The following is an 8491-nucleotide window of genomic DNA, read 5'->3' as shown; positions in this document are numbered from 1 at the left end:
TTCGTTTCCACATAGCATTCCGGAGCGGACGAAGATGCGCTGGTGTATGTGAACTTGAATCTGAACCTGAGAGCTGACACTGGGAGTTCTTGGTTTGGCCCCGGGGGAGCGTTTCTGGGAACGTCTTAGACGGCAATCTAATTTTCCCTCCTCCTTTGGGAAAATTTAGGGTAGGGCCCAAATCGAGACCTCCTAAATCGTTGAGCTCAGGGTCCGCAAGAAGAGTCTCAAGTAGTTTTGTTGTTGTTTTGTCTTTGAGACCATTATCCGTCTCTAAGCGCCTAATTATATAACGGCAGCCCTCTGGGTTATACAGATACACGCTATCTAGCTTTCAAACACGGTTCTGTAGTAAACTATTGTCAGACACACTCCTCCGCCCCGCAACAGACTGTCAGTTATTTTATTAAGAGACACCTTTTAAAATCTAATTTTAGAAATCTTATTACTCGTTTTAGAAAAGTTGGTTGTATACTATCATTCAATCATAGATAAATAATTTCTATGTAGTTCCCACATTGCCGACCTGATAGAGGGGAACAGACCCCAGGACTTTTCAACCTCCAATAAAAAAGAAGAGGACTTTATGGCTGGGGTGAAAAGGGGCTGGTGAGCGAAGCCAATGGGGCAGCGTGCCTTTACTATGTGCAAAAGCATTCAGACACATGGCGACCCTTTCGCAATAAAACTTTATTGATGATCGTTTGAAAGTTATGGCAACTCCAAGGTTATAAAACTTGTCATAAAATACCAAGCAGTCATTAGTTTACCTGACCTCATTTCAATATAAACTTCCACAAAACATTTTATTTTGTTCCTTCCTATAAGTGGAGAAAAGAAGTTGAGGAGGTTAAACACAACGGCCCATTATTAAGAACCCAAGATCTGCAATTTGACACTCTGACCTTTGTCCCTGCAAACAAAGCAGTGAAATTCACTTTCTGTTCTTTTCTGTAAATATTATTGTAGAAAAGATAATAATAATAGCTACCTTTCAGGTCCAAGTGTCCATTTATAGCACATAACCTGGGTTCAAATTTGGATGAAGAATTGTTCCTCTTTGGCAGATCTGTGAGATAACTTTAACAGTTGTTTGCTCCCTGAGCTATCACTAGAAGTCTCAGAAGCTAATGGCCACACGTTATTTGTCATATGACCTGAAGAGTAAATTGTTCAAAATATTCAACTGGTATTTATAGCTATTGAGAGATCAGATGAATAATCAACAACCTCCCAACCCTCTCAATCATGAGCTTAAAGGGGCAGCTGCCTTAATGAGATTGGCACTCAGAACTATATGGCAGAAAAGAACCCAAACTGATATTCCAAGAAAGCTCCAGGAGACAAACTATACTGGAGTCTGTCAAAGTCATCATTGTTTCTGGTACAACTATATGTGTGGACCTAAACCATGGGTCAAAGAACCAGACACAGAGCACTGATAACTTTGAGTAGCTTCTCATCTCCCCATGCTCTACTTTGGATTGGCTGAAGCTCACGTTCCCTTAATGCTGCATAACTAAGGTCAATCTACCTGCTTTTAGGGCAAAGGGATTTGTGAGCAAGTACAGATAACAAAGGTTGACCAAAAACACATAAAGGTCTGGATATGCTTTTTCATGGATGGTTTAAAATATAAGCTCAAAGATAGATCCAGGCATATATTTTATGCATTTATGGTGGTTTAGAAATCTAAATGAAGAAAGCTAACTGCTTTATGACCTCACTGGAACTCATCTTGGTAATGTTATGCTTAGTTTCCTGGTGTGCCTTAAAATATTTTAGGGATTTCATGGAATTTTAACTAGAAAAGAACATTTTAAAAATCAAAATCTTATGTGAAATGCTGTTTTCTTCTCAGGAGTGTATTGGGGTGTGTGTATGTGTGTGTGTGTGTGTGTGTGTGTGTGTGTGTGAGAGAGAGAGAGAGAGAGAGAGAGAGTATCTCAGAGAAAGAAGTAGGGATGGAGCCTCTCCTGGTGTCCATAGCTTTCCTTAATTGGTGGGTACAAGTTGCAGTAATTTGAGTTAATCATTTTATACCCCAGGTTCTTAGGTACAAGTGATGCTAGGCTTCAAAAGAAAGTTTCTCTGTTTTCCCAGGTTAGAACTGGCTTCCAGGAAGGACAAGGGAGAAGGGACCTATGGACCTACAATGCAGCCCACAGGCTGAACACAGTATCTTTAATGCATTCAAGAAGCAAATAAGGGGTCTAAATTCAGTCCTTTGAGCTTGGGACATTTCTGAAAATTTAATACTATGGGTTAACTTTAAAGATAAGTTGGCAAATTTTTCTTATAAATGAGTTGATTAAATTTATTTATTGAGATAGACATATACAAACTTACTCTGGCAATATGTGTTGTAGCAACAACAGCAGTAAATTTAATTTATAGCATTTATATCCCTCTGCTATTAATTTCAGCATTCATTTGCTTTTGCTAATGAATGGGGAATGGTGGGGGAATGGTGTAAAGGAGAAAAATGTCTTTATTTTAATCCATGACAAAAATATTTCCCTCTTTCTCTTTCAACCTCCTTCTCAAAATAAGAAAGGCCATTCAGACTCTCTATATTGATTTTCACTATCATCACATTAATAGTTTATGAGTGATCTCCACTCAGCTCTACCTAACCATTATCTTTAACAGGAAGGCTTGGTCACCCAAGAAGCATTCATTTGGATTCAGCTTATATTTTAGGGAAGGCATGAAAACTACCTAAGAGGATTTCTAAAATGGTTTTCGTGTCAAAAAATTATAAAGGACAGCACATGATGCACACATTTCCTTGTCTTAAATTCTGCTCTGTTCAAAGACATGAAATAGAAAATGTTCATGTGACACCATGTCCTTTAAATTTTATCCACACTTACTTTCCTGGGTTATCTGATTAATTAAGGCTTTGCTATATGAGAAGCATGTCTTCAGGAGACCTTACAAATACATGTGTGAAGATTTTTGGGGCAGCTGGACACAATTTATAGAGTTGTGAAATCTCAAAGTATGCCTTGAGTTCTAGAGGTAACATGTATAGATGACACAGCTTTGCCCTCATCATTTTTATTGACACACAAAAAATCTTTCCTGTAAGACAAAAAAAAAATGCAGCTTTTATGTAGCATCATCCAAGTGTATGTTATTCATTCCTTCTGCAGAACTCAATGTATGTTTTACCCCAAGGGCATATTTTCCTCCAAGAGACTAATTTGCTCTAATAAGAATAATGATGCCTCCTATGCACCTAATACCTTTATCCCAAAAAACCCTCATGTGCTTTAGCAGTTCCATGATGAAACACACGGATCATGTGCATGTTGTGGCCAGAAACCGTGGCTCAGCTTACACACAACTCTACAAACTTAACCCTCTGTTTTCTGTTTTTCTTTTTTTGCCCCCTTTGTCATAAGAGAAACAGAAAGTCTTACTGTAATTTTGTTTAAAGCTAGAATGTTATAGACAAGTATGATTCCAAAGGAAAACTCATGCATACCTTTGGCTATTCTTAAATTGAAAGAAGAGACAGGGGGAGAATTTTTCTGGAAGTGATAATCCATAGATAAATTAGTCATGTCTGAATTTCCAGCACAGAATTTAAATAACACATCTTTCTACTGTATATTCTTTTTCTGGGAAAACTATGGATGGATACACATGTTTAGTTCCAAAACAAAAATTGAGGAAGTGATGATGAAAATATATCTACTCACATCATTACCATTTGAGGATTTTGCTTTATGTCAGAGTTGGAGAAATGTGTAGATCTGATTTGGAATGATAAAACTCTGGATTTAGTATGCAGAAAACCTGGGAGGTATGTAAACATTTACAGCATCTCTCTCTCTCTTGTTCTGAATTGCTTTTGGTTACCTATAAGTTAATCTGCTTTTTTAAAGCTTTCAACCCATTTACCAACATATGTAGTGCAGTACTTTCATCTAGCAAGTAAGTGCTGAAATCTGCTGGCGTGAAACATTCAAACTGCAAATGGAAAATCTGCCCAGTCAAGTGGCGCTACAGCATTTTCCCTTTAAACACAGTGGCGGCAGTGCCTGGTTGCTGGAATTGCCTTGCTGGGGAGGCTTGTAAATGTACCATGCATTATATAGCCCGGGAAGCAGGGTGATTTAACCCGACTAAAAGAATTTTGACTTTTCTATTTCCTGACTTTCAGGGGTTTAAATTTTTAGCCTTAAACTGGCATTATGAAGGTTTTTTACATTGAGTAATGGGATCATTATTTTCCCCCCTAGCAAAAGGGGTGTCTCCAAGAACGGAACCATGTGGCAAGGGCAGAACACAATCCCAAAGGAATTGAATATGAATCGCTGAGGCAATAAAACCTGCTAAGGGAATTTGTGTTGTCAGCTTGCCAGAACGTCAGATTCACACCTCTGGTCCTATACGAAGGTGCTAGGGAGATTTTTAAAGGTCCCAGTGGCTATGACCTTGGCTTTCTATCCTTCTAAGAAGTGGCTCAGCAGTCAGCCACTGTCTTGGGCTAACATCTTGATCCTGTAGGAAATGGAACCAGCCTCCTTACCCCAATCCTCTATATCTACCCTGGGAGTCTGTCGAGAATGGCAGCCCCAGTGGTATAGTCTCATCATACATAGGACACTGGCCCAGCATTTCTGGTGCTAATCTCTGGTTGTTGCAATCCTCTCTCTCCCCCTGCAGCTATTAAATTTACAGGCTGGATATGGTGTAGCAACAGAACCCAAATTGTAATGCTTTAATATGTAAGAACTGTAGTAACACAGAACTGTAGGAATTGGAATAAAACAAGAAGGGTTAGTATTATCTAAAAACTCTTCTTTATTTTTCTAAATTCTTTCCTCAAGAAATTTCTTTGTCCTTAATGTCTACCAGTTTTTTCTTCTTGACTATCTTGAATTTTATTAAATGCCCTGCCAAAAATGATTCTTATTAAACGCACTACCGAAGTAGATCTACATGATTAAGTTATGCACCTAAACATCTTTGTGCACATTTTAAAATTGTGGGTAGCTTTTAAATGTGCAAATTCCTTTACTGCATAAACAACCCCTTAAAAATTATTTTTAAAATCTGCACAAAGGACATACATCTACTGAAGAAAACCAACAACGCTTGCTTGGTTTTTCCAAAGAAAGAATTTGGGCTAATTCACATTAATTTTAAAACATTTCGTTGAATTAAAAAAGTGGATCATATAAAAGCAGCAATTCTCTCTCTCTCTCTCTCTCCTCCCCCCATTAGAAAAAAAAAAATTGCACATGGTGGTGAAATTCGTTTACTCTGCAAGGATGTACTGTGTTTTATCCCTCTTGGCTTATTACATTTATTTCATTTTTACATTTCTCTTTCTTAACCTCTGTGTATCCGCTGAAAACCACATTGTTGGGGCCCTCGGTAATTTTCCCAGCACTGCCTTCCAGTCGTGTGTGTGGGGGGAGGATTATACTCTGTGTTCTCCCACTGACTGAGACACTAGACAGGTAGCTTGTCAAATGCCACAGCCCTGCGGAAGAGGTGGAAGGCCAGCTCTTTAATTTCGGTGGTTGCAGTGAGGGTAGAATTTTTAGACAGGCAGGATACTGCCCTGGTAGAAGGAAAAGGAGCGAGTGCGCCCTGGACTCCAAGTTTGCCTCTTGTGGCAGACAGCCTGCGGGCGGAGGGGCCTACCTGAGCCTACCTAGTACTCTGGAAGGCCTGAGCCCAGGCGGGAAGAAGACTCGAGGCGTAGGACCCGGGGCAGGAGGTTGCATGAATGCCCCTCCCTAGCCGCAGCGCTCCACCTGGCCTGCAGAGCTCCGGTGGAGTCCTCGCCAAGACGCAGACGGTGAGATCTTGGTCTGGTTCGCAGTTTCTGTACGAAACCTGAAAATACTAGCTTGGGATTTCGCAGTTCTAGCTCCCACCAGCCCCCACTCAAGGGACGATGACAGAACGATTCCGGGCAGCTAAAGCGCATTTTCTCAAGCCAGTAAAAGTGACCCCTGCCCCTAACAACTTCAGGGCTTTCTCTTCTTTTGACGACCACTTCCCCTAGGGTGCGCTGAAATCTTTTTGTCCTTATGATTTTTTTAATGAAATAATTTATTTCTCCGCTGCATGCAGGATAATGAAAGGAGCTGTTCTGGACTCCAAGATGCACCCCAAAGGAAAGAAAACGCAACTGTTGTCCCGACTCAGCGGAGGAAGCACAGCTAACTCCACCACGCGCACTTCCGAGCCACTTGGGCACAGCTAGCTGTGTTAATTACGGGTTCTAATTTTATTGCATCTCGGCACCTCCTGGTTTGTTCCCACTATAGTGGTCTTAAAAAGAAACACACACAGGCATACACCAGAATGAATCCCCAGAAAGGCAAAGGTGGATTTTTGCGAGCTTGCGTTGATGGCGCTGAAAGGGCACTGGGTATGTCCCCGCAGTCCAGGAACAAATTGTAGCGAAGAGCAAGATTCTTTCCTGTCCTCGTCTAGCTCCTCTCCCTGCTGCTAGGCGCACTGCCACAGTCGCTGCGGACCTTGCCTCCAGGCCCTGGAGTAGCCCAGGCCAGGCAGGAGGGACAGTGCAAGCAGCCAGGCCCTGGATTAGCCCAGGCCAGGCAGGAGGGACAGTGCAAGCAGCCAGACCGTGGTCTCAGACTCCCGCCCTCTCCCAGTCAGCCGCGACCTCCCTAGCTTGAAATCTTTGCCTGTAGTAAGGAGGCCTAGGTTGCAGGTCCTCTCTGCTGCAGGTTCTGGGTGGGGCCATATGCGGGTCTCTCTTCTGACGTGTGGAAGGGGGTAGGAGAGTGTCCACTTTCCTTACAGACATCTGAACTATGAGGGCTTCTCCTGGGGCTTCAGCGCAAGCTGCTCCTGCAGAGTAGGAAAAAGGAATATGGACAATGTGGGTTCAGATACTCTCAATTAACACTGTGATCTCATTTAATCTAAGTATCTTGTGTCCTCTTATTTAATCTGCCTATTGTAAAAGGGAAGATAATAATAGCTTTTTTTGCAAGGTTAGTGTGTCTGATGTAGCAAGCCCTCAGTAAATGGTAGGATGAGCTGGAGAAGAATGGGTCCATCGCTCCCCCCACCCTTTTTCGTGCAGAGCTTCTTTGCAGCCTCCGGCTTTCCCCGCCCTGGATCAAGGACAGCTCACAACCAGGGGCCTTCAGTAGGCCCCCTGTGGGCCGCGAGAGGATAGAGCCTGGTAGGGCATGGCAGATGGGTTTTTAGTGACTCATGAGAAGACTGATGCTCGGGTTTGCCTTGGAGCATGGTGGAGAATGATGCAGAGATTTGGAGTCCAGTAGATAGTTGAGGGTGCTGGGGGAATTGGGAAGGGAACTAAAAATGCCAAGTATCAAAGTTCTGTGGATTTTCAAAGTCGGTTCCCAACGTTGGGAGAAACTACTGTGGGAGCGTGATCCAATCTGACGCTGTAGGTGGCGCTGTGACGAGGTGCCGCGTCCAGGACAGAGGTGACTGGGGGACTCGAAGACTACGGGAAGTTTTCCGTGACTCTGACCCTCTGCTCGAAGCCTCCGCTTCCGGTTTTGGGGGATTAGCAAGGACAGTGTAGGAGTCAGCGCTGGGCTAGTGGGTGGTGGAGCGAGCCCAGAGAAGGCGACAGGCTGGAAATATCGCGCCTCGACCTTGCAGTGCCCCAGGGGCCTCGCAGCTCTGTTCACTTCCCCGGGTGCAAGGATGCCCCAAGTAGCACGTGACGGGGGACGACTCGCGGGGGGATCATGCCACCCAGAGGGGACGTACAGTTAGTAAGCCTCAGGTAGCTGTATCGCAGAAACTGAGAGAAAGCTTTTTGCAAGGCAAGATGACTCTGGCTTGCAGGTTGATTCAGGCTCCTCAGAAAAGCCATAAATCAGGTCTAGAATGAATTGTCCCCTCTGTCAGGAGTTTGGACCCAGTTCGGGGCCTATAGGGCTGAGGCCCGGCCCTGACCAAGGGACAGCGAGCTGGGCCTCGAAGCCTGCAGGCAACCCAGACCTCGCAACAAAGCTATATTCAACATAACCTGGACCGCAGTGGGCCCCCCCCGAAGGGCTTCATGTGTGCTTGCTCCCGAAACCAGGGCTTAGAGGCTCAGCCTAGTTCTGGTTTATCTCTTCCAGACATCCTTTAGGCCAATTGGGTCTTCAGAAGGACGCCTTAGGGCAGGGTCTCAAATAGCTGTGCTTTAAAGAACCCACAATCTTGTTTTTCCCACACGCGGCTGAGCCTCTCCGGAGCGCCGCAGCTCAAGGCTGTAGAGTGACAGGGGACTGTGTCCTAGTCACCGAGCTGCGCAACTTCTACGAATGCTGCAACCCTGACAAGGCGAAGTAGCCCTCCTTCTGGCTAGGTCAGACCGGCTTCCCGTCAGGAACCCTTCCCTATCTCTACCCCTGCGCCCCCCAGTTGGGATCCGATTTTTGTTGGGTCTTGCCGTCCCGCAGCTACGAGTTTCTCCCCCTTGCACAAAACTGTGTTCTCTTTCATTTGCAGATTTAAT

Source organism: Lemur catta, chromosome 1 (assembly GCF_020740605.2).
Source record: "Lemur catta isolate mLemCat1 chromosome 1, mLemCat1.pri, whole genome shotgun sequence".
In the NCBI taxonomy this organism is placed as follows: domain Eukaryota; kingdom Metazoa; phylum Chordata; class Mammalia; order Primates; family Lemuridae; genus Lemur; species Lemur catta.
This window is presented reverse-complemented; position numbering follows the sequence as displayed.